Source organism: Xyrauchen texanus, chromosome 46, assembly GCF_025860055.1.
Source record: "Xyrauchen texanus isolate HMW12.3.18 chromosome 46, RBS_HiC_50CHRs, whole genome shotgun sequence".
Classification (NCBI taxonomy): Eukaryota; Metazoa; Chordata; class Actinopteri; order Cypriniformes; family Catostomidae; genus Xyrauchen; species Xyrauchen texanus.
The window spans coordinates 26,009,090-26,029,875 of record NC_068321.1 but is presented as its reverse complement, the minus strand read 5'-3'; the positions used below and the strand labels follow the sequence as shown (position 1 = coordinate 26,029,875).

The following is a 20,786-nucleotide window of genomic DNA, read 5'->3' as shown; positions in this document are numbered from 1 at the left end:
ACGGCCATAAAAATATTATATATTAATATTATTTTCCACTTTCACTGAATTTTTTAACCAACATCAGTCCTGATCATAACTACCAAATATACATTTTCAGGATTTTAAGCCTTTAAATGTCAGTTTGTTTACATAATGCCACTGTTGTTGGTTTTTACACACACACACACACACACACACACACACACACACACAAACACACAATTTTAGCTGCATCATTTATTCAATTGTCCTGTGGTGCTCTATAATACAGCAAACAGAAAATCGGGGAAAAGCATTTATTTGCTCCGTAGGCTAAAAATAAGAAAATGGTGCCATCTGGTGGAAAATATGAAACATTTAAAATGTGAAGCCAGGGCTCCAGAATAAAAGCATAATATCATAAAATTCCTGATTTTATGCTTTAATGTCACTGGGATAAATTATTAAAGTTTTAATGGGTTTCAATGGAGACATTTTTGTCCTGAATGTCCTGAGTGTAACTATTTTGTGTACACAGTGTATTATAGATGTATTATAAGAACTGAGATTGAAATATCAAAATTCCCCCCCAAAAATACACACCTTTGGCTAAATTTATGCAGTTGGCATTAACATAGCCAAAATTATTTAAAAAACACAAATGAAAAAGACAAAAATGTCCCAAAGGTCGCACAAGGGTTAACCAGACAGACCAAGCTGGTTGACAAGCATTTTTATTTATTATTTGCTAGTAAACAGCAAAGCTACTGTGTGCTTTTCCACTAGACCAGAATAAACCAGCTTGATTCAGCATGAGCCATATATTAAGATGGCCTAAACTAGTCTTTTCATCAGCTCTAGTCATATAGTCAAAAAATATACAGTAGGCCTATATATTTAGCACACAACACATTCAAAGGAAAATCGACCCTTTGTTTGAAATTAAGCCACATAACCTTTTACAAAAACAATAAATTGAAAAACAATAAATAAAAAGTGTGTTTGGAATGTTTACAAAGACGTGCAAAATGGCGCGGAATCGTTATAACTGCTGCGCTAGCTAACTTCGATGCTAGTTACAACACCGTTATAACAGAGGGCATGACGCCATCTGTTGGTCATTATAGTGCACGTTACATTGATCGTTAAGAAGTGTGTTATAAATATGACCACATTCTATAAACTGTCTGTCATTTTTATGGAATGAATATCACTATTATAATACCAAATTGTGTCATTCACCCTCTGTATAATTTATGATCGATGGTTGTTGTTGTGTTAATTTGAGATACAGGCATATCTGGAACTTTAACAAAACTCTGGATCAACTTTTTAAAGAAAAGCATTTTGGTTTATTTTATATTTTATAAACCAAACCAGATGCTACATTCAGTGGTATTTAGCAAACAAGCTAATGCTGTAGCCTATAAAAATCTTGTTATTGAAATGCCAACCCACATGCTTTTTTTGGGGTCTGACCTCGAAGCTTATTAATATTTCAAGCCAACAACAATAACAACAACAACAACAACAACAAGCATAGGCTACTTAACATTGAAGTATTGGGTTTGTTTGATGCATAACTTTTGTTAACTGAGTTTGAGATACAACAGAATGTTAAACTTCAATAATATCTGCTGACTTGGTTTGGAACTTGAAGGGAACATGAGATGAGTGCATTGGCCTTTGTTAATCAAAAATTGCATTGCAAAATAAATAATAAAAGGATATATTTTGTCAAGAGACATTTCAAATTGCACTTGCATGAACATGAATCATGATTGATTTTCCTGCAGTATATAAGTTCTCCCAGCTGTGCTTTGCACAAACGATCATTTTTCACTATTATGCAAGTCCCTAAAAGCATTTCAGTATCTTGCAATCTCATTGTCAGAGATGTTTGTTATTTTATTTCAAACAAAGTCCCAACCGTGACAATTCTCTGATGTTTTTTCCGACACATTTTCCAAGTTCATTCTTTTGCAAGATACTGATGATTTTGAATAATTCTCTTCACTGTCTTGCAACATGCAGCGTTCAGTATCAAAATGCAACTTTTGGATTGCTAAAACACTTTTTGTTCATCTTTACTTGATTCTGGTATTATTTCACTCTGGTTTGATACCAGAATCGGTTATAAACAGCAAAAATACCACAAAAAGTGACCAAAATGCCCCATATATTTACAATTGCAATTAAAAATACATTAATTACAATAAAAGTATTTGTTACCTAATGATTCATTTGAATTGATTGAATTCTATTTAGCCAGGATTATCTGTATATATTGACCAAATATATCTGTAGGCCTATATTATCTGTAAGATCAGAGCTGTCTCAGATGTGAGAGTTTGTGGAGCTCATATAAACTAAAATGTCAATGATGTCAAATTGATTGATTTTACATAATGGATTAAACACTGTATTTGTGTATATGGTTAGAAACAATGTCCTCATTAAGGTAATCAAAAAGTTAATGAATAAAAGCCCCTTTACAAAAATGTATATCTGACACTGTCTTCAATATATTAATAGCACATTGTAAAAAATTAGATTAATTGATAATTGTTAAAAAACACTATTTGATACTGTTAATATTTCAACCGACATGTACTACAGAAATCTGTGAATATACATGTTTTACTGTAAATTACACGATCATTTATACTTTTAATACTATATATATATATATATATATATATATATATATATATATATATATATATATATATATATATATTAGGTGTCAATCGATTCAAAATTTTAATCAAATTAATGACACGGTGTCCCGATTAATTAATCGTGATTAATCACATATACAAATATTTGCTGAGAAAGCCCTCATATAACAATAATTCAATATATAATGATGAAATAATTATACATAGCTATCTTTAAATATTTAAAAATTATATATATATATATATATATATATATATATATATATATATATATATATATATATATATATAAAAATATTCAGATAATTAAAATGCATGACATTCTTGTGGCAGAAGAGTTCATCATTAATAAGACAATATAAAAAGCAGCTTTAGAATACAATGTATTGATTATTACCATATTATTGATCATAAGTCAATCATTGACACACAGTTCATCAATCCATTACACAAGTGAATTTATCAATCAGAGATTTATTATGAGGGCTTGTTTAAGGACCGTCAATGTACACCTGTGTCAGACATGCTTGTGTCGCGTCTCGGGTGTGTTGCGTCATAAACATACATTTTTAGGTCACTGTGTCGAGTTAAATATAGTTTAATACTCAATCTGTAAACACATCTTGAGATCCATTAGATCGGATTTGCGCTCCTTCAAGTGTTTTGAATGCAAGAATGTAACACATGTTTGTGGATTGAGTAGTGATACTGCCTACTGAAGTGTTGTTTTCTTCACTGTATAAACTGTGTGTTGCTCACACAGCTGAAGTTTCACTTACTGCCCCCTGGAGTAAACAGGTGGTACTACAAGCATTTCTCAGGAATCTTCCGTGGGCATGCGATTAAATGCGTTATTATTTCGTAAAAAAATAATCGCACTGAATTAACGCGTTAAATCAGTGCGATTAATTTTACAAAAAATTTTACACAATTTTCTGTGGTTTTAATGTTGTGGCTGATCGATGTATACATCGATCAGCCACAACATTAAAACCACCTGCCTAATATTGTGAAGGTCCCCCTTGTGCCGCCAAAACAGCACCAACCCGCATCTCAGAATGACATCCTTCTCAGCACAATTGTACAGAGTGGTTATCTGAGTTACCGTAGACTTTATCAGTTCAAACCAGTCTGGCCATTCTCTGTTGACCTCTCTCATCAACAAGAGTTTCTGTCCACAGAACTGCCCCTCACTGGATGTTTTTTGTTTTTGGCAGCATTCGGAGTAAATTCTAGAGACTGTTGTTTGTGAAAATCCCAGAAATACTCAAACCAGCCCGTCTGGCACCAACAATCATCCATGCGATTATCTAATCAGCCAATCGTGTGGCAGCAGTGCAGTGCATAAAATCATGCAAATACAGGTCAGGAGCTTCAGTTAATGTTCACATCAACCATCAGAATGGGGAAAAAATTTAATCTCAGTGATTTGGAGCATGGCATGATTGTTGGTGCCAGACGGGCTGGTTTGAACTGATAAAGTCTACGATAACTCAGATAACCACTCTGTACAATTGTGCTGAGAAGAATGTCATTATGAGATGCGGGTTGGTGCTGTTTTGGCTGCACGAGGGGGACCTTCACAATATTAGGCAGGTGGTTTTAATGTTGTGGCTGATTGATGTATATGTATATATATATATATATATATATATATATATATATATATATATATATATATATATATATATATATATATATATATTATAGTATATTAAAATATTTTCATATTTTAATCTTAAGATACGTCTTCAGAATGTTGTACAGAAATTACACATCATTAATTGATTAAATGTTAATATATCAACCTACTTGCACTACAAAAATCTGCAAATTTAATAATAATTTATACTTTTAATATTTTAGTTTTTTCAGTATACAGGTATGGTATGGTCACTTACTGTACATATAAATAATGTCTATGAATATATAATATTTTACTTTAAATTAAAAAACAATTTTTACTTTTAATATAAAAAAATAATATTACTGTAAATAAATATGTATATATATATATATATATATATATATATATGCATTGCTTTCCATATTACTATAAAATGTATATATATATATTTTCTTAATTTATTGTTTTAGTAAACAATTATGGTTCAGTCACTTACATTAAACCAATTTCTGTGAATATATAATATTTTTACTGTAAATTAAAAGATAATTCATACTTTTAATGCTAGAAACAATATTTTACAGTGAAATTATTGCTTTCAATATTTACTATATATTTTTCTTAATAAATGTTTTTTTCAGTATACAGGTCTGGTACGGTCACTCACATAAAACAAAATTAAGAGTTTTTTACAGTAGTGTTATAATATTGTTTCTCCGTTAAAATGAAAAATATTTTAAAGTTGAAACAGTGATGAGGCAAACTAACAGGTTGGCAGACAGAATGGTCTCAAAATGCTTTCCATTGCACAAGCACTTTGAGGAAAGACACTGAGTTTATGTTGTGAAATCTACCAGAAATACATTTTGGGTTTGCAATGATATTGCCCCCAGGGGGGGAAGAGGGAGGAGGGCAAATGGGGCAGATTTCAGGGTGTGTTGCAACAGAAAGCGTCCCTATGAAGTTGAGGTCCTCTCCTCTGGAGAAGCTCCAGGAATGGCTGCCAGTCGAGGGATCGAAGCCCATCACGTAGTGTTGGGAGCTGGGCAGAAATAGGACGTTTGGTTGGGGCCTCTAGAGGACTGGACCGCTCCCAAGGGCTGAAGTGCTGGCTTGCTTTTTAACTCACTATGTACAGTGGCCCAAAAGTATCCGGACACTTAAGACACATGCACTTTAAATGTCTGAATGTCATTGCAATATATTACAAAATACAGTATGTGATCTGCACTCAGAAGCTTCCCTTAATTACAATAATGATAATTTTGTCATGATACATTGTCATTAAAATAACGTCACAATGCAAAACATCAAAACTGTCCTATAAAAATGGGCTTAATTTTTAATGCTAAATAAAAACTCTTATTTTATATCTACAGGTGAAACTAATATATTATATAGACTCATTACAAGCAAAGTAAGATATTTCAAGCCTTTATTTGATATAATTTTGATGATTATGGCTTACAGCTTATGAAAACCCCAAATTCAGAATCTCAGAAAATTAGAATATTACATGAAATCAATAAAAAAAAAGGATTTTAAATACAGAAATGTCAGCCCTCTGAAAAGTATAATCATGCATATGTACTCAGTACTTGGTTTGGGCCCCTTTTGCATTAATTACTGCCTCAATGCGGCGTGGCATGGATGCTATCAGCCTGTGGCACTGCTGAGGTGTTATGGAAGACCAAGATGCTTCAATAGCGGCCTTCAGCTCTTCTGCATTGTTTGGTCTCATGTCTCTCATCTTTCTCTTGGCAATGCCCCATAGATTCTCTATGGGGTTCAGGTCAGGCGAGTTTGCTGGCCAATCAAGCACAGTAATACCATCATTGGTCATTGAACCAGGTTTTGGTACTTTTGGCAGTGTGGGCAGGTGCCAAGTCCTGCTGGAAAATGAAGTCAGCATCTCCATAAAGCTTGTCTGCTGAAGGAAGCATGAAGTGCTCTAAAATGTCCCGGTAGACGGCTGCGTTGACTCTGGACTTAATAAAGCACAGTGGACCAACACCAGCCGATGACATGGCTCCCCAAACCAACACAGACTGTGGAAACTTCACACTGGACTTCAAGCATCTTGGATTGTGTGCCTCTCCATTCTTCCTCCAGACTCTGGGACCTTGGTTTCCAAATGAGATGCAAAATTTGCTCTCATCAGAAAAGAGGACTTTGGACCACTGAGCAACAGACCAGTTCTTTTTTTCTTTAGCCCAGGTAAGACGTTTGACATTTGAAGCCCATGTCCAGGACCCGTCTGTGTGTGGTGGCTCTTGATGCAGTAACTCCAGCCTCAGTCCACTCCTTGTGAAGCTCCCCACACATTTGAATGGCCTTTTCCTGACAATCCTCTCCAGGCTACGGTCATCCCTGCTGCTTGTGCACCTTTTTCTTCCACACTTTTCCCTTCCACTTAACTTTCTATTAATGTGCTTTGATACAGCACTTTGAGAACATCCAACTTCTTTTGCAATTACCTTTTGAGGCTTTCCCTCCTTGTGGAGGGTGTCAATGATGGTTTTCTGCACAACTGTCAGGTCAGCAGTCTTCCCCATGATTGTGAATTCAACTGAACCAGACTGAGAGACCATTTAAAGGCTCAGGAACCCTTTGCAGGTGTTTAGCTGATTAGAGTGTGACACTTTGAGCCTACAATACTGAACCTTTTCACAATATTCTAATTTTCTGAGATTCTGAATTTGGGGTTTTCATAAGCTGTAAGCCATAATCATCAAAATTATATCAAATAAAGGCTTGAAATATCTTACTTTGCTTGTAATGAGTCTATATAATATATTAGTTTCACCTTTTAAGTTGAATTACTGAAATTAATGAACTTTTGCACGATATTCTAATTTTTCGAGTTTCACCTGTACATCATTGCATTATTAATTCATTGTATTATTATTATTATTGAATTGCTTTGATATGTTGTATGATCTGTGTGCAATATCTGCATTGCATGCACTAAATGTTACTCTATCATGCAGCGATGTCCTGAAGTCTGTCCAATGTCACCTCCTCATGCACTGGCTCTTCTACACAGTAGGCCTACATTATGAATGCTCACGTTAGGGGGCATCCTGCGCCCTCACAAGCGCATCGCGCTCTGATTGGCCGAGCGCTGAGGTGTGTCAGGGGGTGTGACGTCATGACGCAATTTCCGGACGGCGCGCGACGGCTGCAGCTGCAGTTTTGACAGCGCGAGATCTGCGCGCGAGCAGTGCAGGGAGTTTATATGTTTATATAAATGACATTTAAAGATATTTTGCTCCGGTGATCGCGCTGACAGCACCGCCATCATCCCGCTGACGGTTCACGGATCGATGTTTGACGCGCAGTGGCCGCTGAAACTAAAGGTGAGTTGTTTATGCGTTTGTTAACAAGTATGAAGTGCAGATGAACATACTGTACTGTCAGCACGGGCCCGAAGACACATGACTGAGTCTCTCATACACTTTACTCTTCTGCTTTATTCTATTCTATTCCGTTCTGCTATCATGTTCAGTTCTATTCTGTTCTATTATATTCTGGACTGAAATTTTATTTTATTCTGTCCTGTTCTATTCGATTATTTTCTACTGTATACTGTTATGTTGCATTCTGGTCGTTTCTGCTAGATTCTATTCTACTTTGTTGTTTGCATTTTGTTCTCTTCAGTTCTATTTTGCAATTCTATTCCATTCTCTATTCTATTCTGTTCAGAACTTCTGCTATTCTATTCTATTTTATTCTATTATGTTGTATTGTAATCCATTCTATGTTTTTCTACTGTGTGGAATTGTGTTATGTTCTATTCTACTTTGTTTTTGTATTCTGTTCTGTTCAATTCTATTATATTCTGTTCAGAACTTCCTCTATTCTATTCTATTATGTTGTATTCTAATCCATTCTGTTTTTCTACTGTGTGGAATTGTGTTCTGTTCTGTTCTATTCTATTTTACTTTGTTTTTGTATTCTGTTCTGTTCAATTCTATTATATTCTGTTCAGAACTTCCTCTATTCTATTCTATTATGTTGTATTCTAATCCATTCTGTTTTTCTACTGTGTGGAATTGTGTTCTGTTCTATTCTATTCTATTTTACTTTGTTTTTGTATTCCGTTCTATTCTATTCTATTCTTTCAGCGCTTCCTCTATTCTGTTCTATTCTATTCTACGCTGTTGCATTCTGATCTGAAATTTTCTATTCTATTGAAATTTGTTGTTTGTATTCTATTCTAGAATGTTCTCTTCTGTTATTCTATTCTAATCCATTATTTTCTACTCTGTTGAATTCTGATCTGCTCTCTTTTTATTCGATTCTACTTTGTTTTGGTATTCTGTTCTATTCTATTATATTCTGTTCAGAACTTCTGCTAATTTATTCTATGATATTCTATTATGTTGTTTTCAAATCCATTCTGTTTTTCTACTGTGTGGAATTGTGTTCTGTTCTATTCTATAATATTCTGTTCAGAACTTTCTCTATTCTATTATATTCTATTATGTTGTATTGTAATCCATTCTATGTTTTTCTACTGTGTGGAATTGTGTTATGTTCTATTCTATTCTATTTTACATTGTTTTTGTATTCTGTTCTATTCTATTCTATTCTTCCAGCGCTTCCTCTATTCTGTTCTATTCTATTCTACTCTGTTGCATTCTGATCTGATACTTTCTATTCTATTCTACTTTGTTGTTTGTATTCTATTCTAGAATGTTCTCTTCTGTTATTCTATTCTAATCCATTATTTTCTACTCTGTTGAATTCTGATCTGCTCTTTTTTATTCTATTCTACTTTGTTTTGGTATTCTGTTCTATTCTATTATATTCTGTTCAGAACTTCTGCTAATTTATTCTATTATATTCTATTATGTTGTTTTCAAATCCATTCTGTTTTTCTACTGTGTGGAATTGTGTTCTGTTCTATTCTATAATATTCTGTTCAGAACTTCCTATATTCTATTCTATTCTACTCTATTGAATTCTGATCTGTTATTTTCTATTCTACTTCATTGTTTGTATTCTATTCTAGGCTATTCTCTTCTGTTATTCTATTTTAATCCATTTTCTACTCTGTTGAATTCTGATCTGCTCTTTTATACTCTAGTCTACATTATTTTTGGTATTCTGTTGTATTCTATCATATTCTGTTCAGAACATCCACTATTCTATTGTATTGTATTCTATTATGTTGTTTTTGAATCATTCTGTGAATGTCTACTCTTTTACTGTGTTCTGTTCTATTCTATTCTAATTTGTTTTGTAATATGGTATATTCTGTTCAGAACTTCCACTATTCTATTCTATTCTATTCTATTCTACGCTACTCTGTTGCATTCTGATCTGTGATATTCTATTCTATTCTACTTCGTTGTTTGTTTTCTGTTCTAGGCTACTCTCTTCTGTTATTATATTCCATTATTTTCTACTCTGTTGCATTCTGAACTTCTCTTGTATACTCTATTCTACTTTGTTTGTGGTATTCTGTTCTATACTATAATATTCTGTTATATTCTTTACTTTTCTGTTCTATTCTTAACCATTCTATTTGTTTCTACTGTGTGGAAGTGTATTCATCTATTCTATTTTATTCTATTTTGTTTTGTATTCTGTTCTATTCTATTTTATTATTTTCCGATATGCTATTCTATTCTACTTTATTCTACTCTATTCTACTCTGTTGTCTTCTATTCTGTTCTATTCTATTCTATTTTATGTTGTTCTACTCTTGCATTCTGATCTGTTCTATTTTACTTTGTTTTTGTATTCTGTTCTATTCTATTGAATAATATTCATATATGTTATTCTATTCTACTCTACTCTGTTGTCTTCTATACTATTCTATTCTATTATAATCCATTTTATTTGTTTCTAATTTGTGGAATTGTGTTCTGTTCTATTCTACTCTATTTTACTTTATTTATGTATTCTGTTCTATTCTGTTTAATTCAGTGTTCCAATATTTTATTATATTCTAATCTACTCTGTTGTCTTCTTTATTATTCTGTTCTATTCTATTCCATTTTATTTTGTTTTGCTCTGTTGCTTGCTAATCGGTTCTATTCTATTCTCTTTTAATTTGTTCTTGTATTCTGTTCTGTTCTATTCTATTTTGTTCCTATATTTTATTCTGTACTACTCTACTCTGTTTTCTTCTATACTATTCTTTTGTATTCTATTCCATTCTATTTTGTTCTACTCTGTTGCATTCTGATCTGTTTTATTATATTCCATTCTACTTTGTTTTTGTATTCTATTCTGTTCTATTGAATTATTTTCCAATATGTTATTCTATTCTATTCTATTCTATTCTATTCTATTCTATTCTATTCTATGTTGTAATATCCTGTAATGTTCTCTTCTGTCATTTTTACTATGTCATATTCTACTCTACCTCACTGTATTGTGTTCCATTGTGTTGTTTTTATTTTCTATTCTATTCTTTTCTATTCTTTTCTATTCTATTCTTTTGGATGCATTTTATTCCATTGCTATTACTATTTCTTTGGCTCTTTTCATAATTTATATTATACAGAGAAATAGTAGTTTAGCAATATGCAGGACTTGTACTGTAACACTGTCATTATTGCACGATGGTTTGAGTCCATTCAAAGTGTTTGGAAGACCTATAGCTATCCAACTTATTTTGTATTTCCGGCGAATATGTGTATGTTTTGCTGGCATTGACTGCAGTGTACATAAATAGAAGGATAATAATACCAGAGGTAGTGATCTGGGCTTATAAACTATCACACAACCACAGGATGTACAGCAATTATGTGGCAAAGTCGGATCATTTCTAATGTCAACAGTTATAGTAAAAGAATAAGTAAATCATTCACTTGTTGCAGTATTGAAGAGATGGTAATAATATCTGCTTTCATGTCCCCATGTAAACCTCCAATGATGCTTTATTTATTTATTTATTTCCAAAGGCGATGTTTCATAAGCCATGCTGAATAAGTGATCTGTGTGTCTGTTTACTATACACCGCTAAGAAAGAGAGAATGCTCTCTGACAAGAACGGAGAGTAAAATGCACGTATTATTTATTATTAAGATGAAACAAGATGCAGTTTTGGTGCAAGGAAAGTTGAAGCAGCATTTCCCCGGCAGCTTTCTTCTCTCTGCTGGTAGTGTAAAGTTTGTGGAGGCGTGTCAGATGGTGCGGAGGACTGTCCGTGTCAGCGCCTGATTGATGAAGCGATGGCAAAATTAGATAAACAGCCAAAGTGTTTATGAAAATCCTCTCACACTTGTGACCCGTCCTAGCAGGATTTTCCAATACAAACTGGTCTTATCCTAGGACATCAGATAGTTTTGTTGACATTATTGCATTAATGTTCATTATGGCTCCTGTTGTGATAGATAAGTTACCGTGCGTCCAACTCTGGAACAGCTCACCGTTGAGTTTGTTGTGTGCCTTTAATCACCCAATGTTTTTTATAACAAATGACAACAAAATCTTTAGTGTAAGTTTTATTATAGGCTAAAAATACAGTACACTAGAGTCTCCCAGAGTTATCCTGTAATCTACATTTACTGCGCTGTCATTTAATGCACTCTTACAGCACATCTATGTTGTTAAGCATGTCTTCCTCAAATATTCAGCACGATAAAGCTGCTCGCTGTGTTATCTATATGTGCGATTGCTTCTGTTTCGTAATGTGTTTGCCGAGCTGCAATATAGGGTTTATTGCCTGATAAACGTCCATATTGTCCAACGATTGGGACTGATACACCAGAAAAATGAGAGAAGAATATATATATATATAAAAGCAAAAGTGCTGTCTAATTTTTGACCTCAGGAACGTTCTTAGAGTCCCAATAAACCTTTTTTCTCCCAACAAATCGGGACTCTTCAGGCTGTTTTGACCGAGGACTTCCTTTTTTTAAGCAGTTAGGAACCTTGTTGTATTCTCTCTTTCTCATGTTTGAAACGCAGATGTTACGTGGTTCATCTGTGTTCCAGCATGCATCATCATGCTTCTTAGTAATTTGATTCAGTACCTGTCTGAGACCCGCGAGCTACAAGAATTTCAGTGGGGTTTTTTTTTTTTCCATTTCAGGTAATAACTGACAATTTCACACGAGCATTTCTGATTACAAATATATTCACATTGATCTGGGTATAGGGTTGCAACAGCCATTCGGATGTGGTGGTGGCGGTGGCGTAGTGGGCTAAAGCACATAACTGGTAATCAGAAGGTTGCTGGTTCGATCCCCACAGCCACCACCATTGTGTCCCCGAACACAGCGCAAAAGATCCGCCATTTTTCAACCAGTGTTGAGCACTCACACGTAGCTCAATAAAATGTCAGATATGTTAAATATGTTAAATATTTAAATAAGTGTTTCATTAAAGCGTAATGTGTTAAAGGGGTCATGACATGAGAAACCAAATTTGCCTTGATCTTTTGGTATATAAGAGGTCTTTGTATCATTAAAACGTCCTGCAAGTTTAATATTTTAAGACGTCCTCCCCATTCTAAACGAATCATTTATTTAATCAAGCTCAAAATACAGCTCGTTCTGGATTCATGGTTAGAAGTGACGTGTCGGTTAGAAGTGATGTAACAGCGTTTACATATGACCGCCTCCAGCACAAGATAACTACGCTTTAAGCGCAAGACAACTACACTCATTTCGTATCGCCGTGCGCCTCACAAGTGTTCAGTCGATGGACAGCGAGCTCTGACAGAGACTACTTGTGCACAGGAAAATTACGATGCCACACAGATGTGCTGTTCCTGGCTGTGGTCAAACAAAACCTCTGAATAAGCTGCCGAAAGATCCAGACGTCAGGGAAAAATGGATGCAGTTTATTTTTTGCGGACGTCCCAGTCACGGCAGTGTTAACTTAAGCATTTGTTCTGTACATTTTAAGGATGACTGTTTTAAGAACAAATCTCAATATGATGCTGGCTTTGCCAGAAAACTGGTGCTCAAAGATAAGTCTGTGCCGACTATTCTGGGAACAACGACGACGCAAACTGTAAGTAATCTATTTTAAACTTTAAACTACTTTTTAAAGCGCAATTTCATTCATTATGAATAATCACAGTGTTTTTACTTAGTTTACTTGCATATTGTTCTGGCTGGGGGCGTCAATAATTGATACATAGGCACTGACGTTAGCCAATCATAACAGTGGGCGTTAACACTGAAGTCTTAAATGGAAAACGCCCCCAAAACAGACTGTTTGAATCAGAGGATGAGAAACAGGGTGGGAAAAGGTCATAAATCACTAGATTTTAAAAGTTTTTCTTAAAAAAATATATATTAATACTATAATTGCACCTAAGGGAACATAATAATACAATAAAAAAACCATGTCATGACCCCTTTAAACAATTCCCACCCTTGAGGCTAGCTCTTGGTGTCAATTTCAAGTGTGAAATGTGGAATTGTGTCGTAGAACATCGTTCCGAAAACCGATCCTGCTCAGATCATCCCGAAATGCTTCCTTTAGTACTGTCACATATTAGATTGAGTCTTTTTAAGGATAATTGTCATGCATGTTTTCTCGTGTCAGAACATGCTGTGCTACTGCTTTCTGTCTGCTAACTTTTTCCAACGTTAGCAAAACGCTTGTCTCTCTCTCTCTCTCTGTGTCTCTCTCTCAGGGTGCAATCTGAGACGTCTAATCAGACCCTTTCTTAGTTATTCTGTAAGAGAACGAAGAATGTTTATTTTCCAAAAACAGGATTTACAGGTTTGGCTAACTGGCTTTCTGTCCTAACCTCCTGTCTGTCTTTCCTTAAGTGTTAACGTCAATGCAAGCCTACCTTGACAAGAACATCTGATAACATTTTTAATTAGAAGAGTAAATCACTCAAACGTTTGCATTTTTTCGCCCCCATCAGGCTCCAGAAAGGACACAAAGCATCATGAAAATATTTATTTATGACATAGGGTACAATGGGGCTATAAGTGTTTTGTTTTTCTGGTCACAAAGTGTCTCAAGATTTTTTTAAAGGTGCCGAGGGAGCTTTTTACCCCACACCTAGGGTAAAAGGCTCCCTCACTTGGGGTAAAATGCCCCTAGGGAGTGTTTTAGTGATTTAGTGTACATACCGGGACAAATGTTATAGTGCACAATTTGTCAACTTATGCAAATACATTTGAGACAACAGGATGTTTTGGGAGAAAATCAAATCAATGTAGCCTTTTGCCCCGTTGTACCCTACCGTATTTTCCGGAAATAAAGTCGCACCTGAATATAAGTCGCACCAGGTCAAAATCGCATTGAAAAAAACAAAACAGATAAGTGGCATCTCTGTAGGTCAATTCTAATTAAATTAATGGGAGAAACTTGAACGCTCAACCTAGAAGCTCTGAGCGCCCAACAGTCAACGGATGTAGAAAGGAAGTCCCGCCTTACAGTTAAAAGAGCCAATCACCTTTTAGATACAGACTTCACCTGTCAATCAACTCTAGGACGCACATGCGCATTAGCTATACAAGCTGGTAAAATTGTGTTTTTAGCGTAATATGAGGTAAAGAATCACAATTTATGATGAACTGTGACACTGTTGCTCAACTGCTATTGGTTCTTGAGGGGTTGTGATGCATTTAGAAAAGATAAATAAAAGCTATGGCAGGATGGGGGTCTGGGTATCTCAGCGAGTATTGGCGCTGACTATCACCCCTGGAGTCGTGAGTTCGAATCCAGGGCGTTCTGAGTGACTCCAGCCAGGTCTCCTTAGCAACCAAATTGGCCCGGTTGCTAGGGAGGGTAGAGTCACATGGGGTAACCTCCTCGTGGTGGTGATTAGTGGTTCTCTCAATGGGGCGTGTGGTGAGTTGTGTGTGGATCGTGGAGAGTAGCATGAGTCTCCACATGCTGTGAGTCTCCGCGGTGTCATGCACAACGAGTCACGTGATAAGATGCGCGGATTGACGGTCTCAGAAGTGGCGGCAACTGAGACTCGTCCTCCACCAACCGGATTGAGGCGAGTGACCGCGCCACCACGGACCTTCTAAGTAGTGGGAATTGGGCATGACAAATTGGGGAGAAAAGGGGATTAAAAAAATAAAAATAATATAAAAGCTACGGCAGAATGGAAGATTATCAGTGAAATAATTTCCCCAAAAAGGCTAAGTTTATCATCTTCTGATTCATATTGTCAAAAAGCACAATCATAAAAGTAGTCCATGTTACTTGTGCGCTATATTCCAAGTCAAGAAACATCACAATAGCGTTGTGTGAGAAACAGACCCAAATCTAAGTCGTTATTCAGTGGTAATCTTCTCAAATCTCATTCACGCTTCAATATTAAAAAATGCGTAAGAGTTGGTGCAATTAAAGGTAACTGCCATTGGTTCTGGCATGTCAAATGACAGATTGTGATGCATTTAAAGAGATATTTAAGGGCGTCAACAAAAGAGAAGATTATCAGTGAATGACGACTAACATTTCTGTCTTGAAATGGCTTCAAAAGACTTGAATATAAGCTACTTTTATGATACTTTTAAGGTACATTTGTGCTTTTTAGAGCTTGGCAGTATAAATCAACATCCATTTTTATTCTATGTAGATTGGAAGCCCCTTTTGTGTTTCGTGAAAGAAATAAAATACACTGCAAATAATTAAAAATAAAAAAACTTTGTTACTGAGTGTTTTGGTTTTGTTTTCCTTTTAAAACTGCTTGGGAAACTAAATTACATACTGTAGATATTTTGTCTTGTTTTCAGAGAAAATTAAAGAAATCTAGTAACGTTTATGCTTATAACAAGAATGCCAATGGGGTAAGAGAAAAACTCAATTTAAAGAGAAAACAAGTTTATTTTTCTTCCCCCATTGGCAAATAGTTTTAACTTGATTTAAGCAAAAATTCCACCATATTTTGTTCGATTTCTCTGAAAACAAGACTTAATATCTCATGCCATTCTGCTTCATCATGTAATGTTTTCATGTTTTAATATTGGATATTTTGATATATTTAACCTGAAAATAAGACAAAAGTACTTTTGTGCTTATTGCATGACGATCATTTTCTTGCAAACTCTCGATTTACCAATGATTAATGCATGTATGCATGACTTCTATTTTATACACTGTTTACATTAAAAACCGCCTCTTACATTTATGTACATTTATGCATTTGGCAGACGCTTTTATCCAAAGCGACTTACAGTGCACTTATTACAGGGACAATCCCCCCGGAACAACCTGGAGTTAAGTGCCTTACTCAAGGACACAATTGTTGGTGGCTGTGGGGATCAAACCAGCAACCTTCTGATTACCAGTTATGTGCTTTAGCCCACTACGCCTCTTCCTCCCTGAGACTGCTTTTATGCCAAGTTACTCCATCGAAACAGCCATGCATGTACATATTTGACCATTTATTGCAGTATCAGCATATTAAATTTTTGCAAGTGTTGGTAAATCCAGTGTTTAAATAGTCTGACAGACAGAAACATTGATTTACTGATCCCAGAGGGTAATTGTAGTTTAAGCCAAAACAGAAGAGTTTCAGATGTGTCACTTCCCGTGCTTTGACCTGGCGCTGTTGTCTCATTGCAGATTTATTCTGAGACGCTTCTGTCCTGACAGACAATACTGAAGTTCTGTTCACTGCTTAAGTCTGTCTGAAGGCCATCACACTAAATGAGCGCGTTACAGACAGACAGACTCAGCAGCTCAGAAATGAATGTGAGTTAATGATCCACGAGTCTTTGCTGAGGTCTTTCCTTCATCCGTGTGAGAGATACAGTACAAAGAGAGTCCTGGAGATGTAAAACACTTGGATATCTTTAACCAATACCGTATGGTACAACCAAGCTTTTACTTCAATTTAAAGTTTAGTTTTACAGAAAACATTACATTTCTAAAAAACCCGTTCGAAATTCCTGAGGGAACTCATGACTCAAAATGTTTTATTTAATTCAAAAAATTCTATTTAATTCTATTATATCACAAAAAAATATTTGAAAATCAGCCAATGCTGAAAATCTCAAAACTATTCCAACTATTCCGCGATCACAAATGAAATCGAGATGTTGCTTCCCAAAATTCACGTCCATTCTAATTTAATGACATTTCCCTCTAGCGCGACTCATATCTTGATACTTCCGAGAAATATGTTCTGTTCCTGCATTTTCGCTCTAAAATTATACTTTTACTCCTTTGACGGTTTGGTTTAGGGTTGGGATTTGGGTTAGGGTGTATGGGTAATAAAATATGCATTTCTCTTGACTGTATTACATCATTTATACTTGCTTTTGGCGCCACTCTGTGGACAACTGTAGCATTACGCTCAACAACACTTCCAGCTCCAGCCACTGGGGGCAGTGGTTCGAATGTTGTGAAGCACAGGGCAACTTCAGCAGCAAAACAAGAAGAAAAAGCAAAAGAAAAACTCAATGATAAATCATGATAACTAACATTAATTTGTCTTTGGACCAAACGTAAATATGCTCAGTTTTGAGTTCATGTTTAAAGGACTTGCTCGCTAAAAGTGAACCTCCCTGAATTTCCACTGAGCCGTCACTCAACAGGATTAGATTAGGAGCTGGGCCTGTTTAGTCATCTCATCTGATTCAACTACAGGTGACCTGATTCCTCTCAGATAAAACCACTTCCCAGTCATTTCGGTGCTTTTAAACTGTCCCAAGGATAACTTGTGGATTTCAATTGGTGAAAGTCTTCACTCTCCCCCACGCGGATGTAGTTCAACCCTCATGCTACTGCAATAATGTTACCGTGAGAAGTGTGCCACACTGATGCAACTGGGTTTTGGTGTCTGGTTTTGTTGATAACCCCCAACCCATCATGGAGGTCAGGCTGTGTGTCTTATTGCAACTTGAAACAAGACACGCACAGTTGGCGAGTGAATAATTTTCTAATGAACACTGCTGGATGATTAGTACTTTTCCATGTATAAAGACAAACAATCATAAAATCAAATCACGTGCATAAACTCGGGAGGGTGGTTGGGTTTGTTGTGGTTTTGCACCGCCTTTAATACTAGGAATAAAGTTTAGTTTTATTGTTGTTTTTCTTATATATTTTTGGAAAGGCATGGTCGTTTCACCATTAGGGCAAGGAACAAGCAAATGTTCAACGTGAAATTAACTTTCATAATAATTGTCCCGGATGTAATTGTGATTCACTCCTTATTTGATATCAGATTCCAGCTGTTCTCTATTAGCAAGCTACATTTCCTAGCAGGTAGCGATTTAGTGTGACAAAAATCCATGTATGCTACTGTGGCAGGGCGGAGGGCGGGGCCGGGTTGTGATCCTACACACCCGGTCCCGTATCAGGCTAATTAAGCCTCCGTGAGGGTTAAAGGTCGACTGCCGAGGATCGTGCTGGAGAGAGAGATTGTTAACGGACATGTCCGTCATGTGTGTGTTTATGTCTTCTGTTTTAGTTTATCATTAAACTATTATTTATATCGTGAAGCCGGTTCTCGCCTCCTCCTTTCCATCCCATTTACCCAAAATGACTCTACCCTCCCTAGCAACCGGGCCAATTTGGTTGCTTAGGAGGCCCGGCTGGAGTCAGGATGGGATTCGAACTAGCGAACTCCAGGGGTGGTAGCCAGCGTCTTTACCACTGAGCTATATAATTGACTTGAGCTTGGTTCAAAGTTTATATATTATTTTATTGAAAAACTCCCTTTGAAATCCATCAAATATGACACAACAGACTTTTGAGGAAAATCTCTCAATCACCATTAAATTACATGCACACCATAAAAAATCACAGAGCTTTAAAAATGCTAACATTTACATGTTATAAGATATATTTAAAATGTGAACTAATATTTCTGTGTATTTACATATATCCCACCGGCTCTGTTGTTATAAAGATCTCATTATTTTACATCACAAGCTATTATGATGTCATCTTACCACAAGTTCATGAGACACAGTGAAATTGTTTTTTCAATTTCCCTTTTTTAAATGTCAGTATAGTGTTTGGTGCATATAATACATATGATAAAACTGTTTATTGTTTATATTGTATTTGATGTGCTGAACTGAACGGTGATATATTATAATCCATATTTATAGACTGCGGAGAGGAAGTTGTCAAACTCTCAAACATTTGGTATCTCTGAAAAGCCCAGAGAGTCCTCTGATAATACCCCAAAATTACCCCTGTACAAAAACTCACATAACAAACGTCCCACACACAAATGAACTGCTGGACCTCAGGAGGAGAATGACCTTTAAAATCTAATGTATCAAATATGACACATACAGTTAAATAAATATTACAGTTTATTTGTATAGTTTGTCTAATGGTACTTAAAACTGTTTAATGTAAAACAAATTCTGACAATTCTTTGAAATGTCAGGCTTTACAGGGTTAAAATAAGCTGATTCATATCAACATAATGGTGTTGTATTTATGACCTTTTACTGAAGAGCACTTCATTCACACAGACACAGTGTAGGTACCCCTATAACTCTTTTTAATCCACTCTATTAATAATGCTACCATTGATTTACTAAGTGTGTCCTTGCTAATCCAGTCTCCTCATATTTGCAGGTCATAACTCCAAAGTTACATGTAGAATTCCAGTCAATGTTGTGTACAGTGCGAAAAACAAACCAGAGCATTCAGATGTGATGATGCAAACAAATAATTGAGTTTTTTTTATGAAGAAAGGTAAACATTAATGATACAGAGCCTAAATATGAAATACCATGGATCAATATTTAGTGTAAGCCATTGTTTTGTAAAGAGGAGGGTCTGAATGAAAATTACAGGTGACATAAGTAACCTTAGACAGGTGTCAGTGTCACTATTTTACTTTTACCCAGAGATAAGGAGGTCTTTTATTAAATTCAGTTGACTTCAGCACCCTTTGTTGCATTATATGCCAATGGTGTGAGTCCAAATATGGGAAAAAACACTATTTTTGTGTCATTTTTCCAAAGTTGTAGTGCCTATAACTTCGAAAGTATTAAAGATATCTTACAATCCTTTTTGATTCCAGTTTTGGACAGATTTAGTCTTTCTGTATCTTAATTTTCAAAGCTCTATATGGTTCAATCCCAGAGATATGGGGCTCTCAAAGTGGCTCAATGCATAAATTGTACCCCATTTCAATGGGCAAAAAACCAACTGTGGGTCACATGGTACACAGCTAGTTTTTCCTGCTTCAACAAAGGTCTGAACTTTTGAAACTAGAAACAATAATGACAAAATGTTGCTTTTCGAGAGTCCAAAAGTGATTTAGAAATGAATTTGACTTTGAACGGGGCATCCACTGAACTGGAATTGAAACAGAAGTGATATCGCACATACATGTAATATCATTGTGCTGGTTAGCTTTATAAATATTGTTTACAGGTTCTTCATCTTGCGTTCAACAGCTGCCAGGGTGACTGCCCTGGAAATGCCCTGGCATATTGCCCCGGCCACTGGCCGCACTCTATCCACCTCTATCGCGGTCTGTCTCAGTGACCGTAAGTCTGCGCCAGGCCAAGTGTGCGAGAACAGCACGTCCTGGCTGGGCGTGATGTGGTGTGTTTGTAGCATGTGTTGCTGTTGCTTTAGCGGCTTGTCAA

The 20,786-nt window shown here is 35.7% G+C and overlaps 1 protein-coding gene across 2 annotated transcripts in view; it reads left to right on the top strand.

Moving 5' to 3' along the window:
• Positions 1–7,478: 7,478 nt before the first annotated feature.
• Positions 7,479–20,786, top strand: part of pparab (peroxisome proliferator-activated receptor alpha b) — a 51,574-nt gene continuing 38,266 nt past the window's right edge. For both annotated transcript variants that reach the window (XR_007969846.1, XM_052119599.1), the window contains exon 1: positions 7,479–7,628. The gene's annotated coding sequence lies outside the window, so the exon portion shown is untranslated. The remainder of the gene's footprint in view (positions 7,629–20,786) is intronic.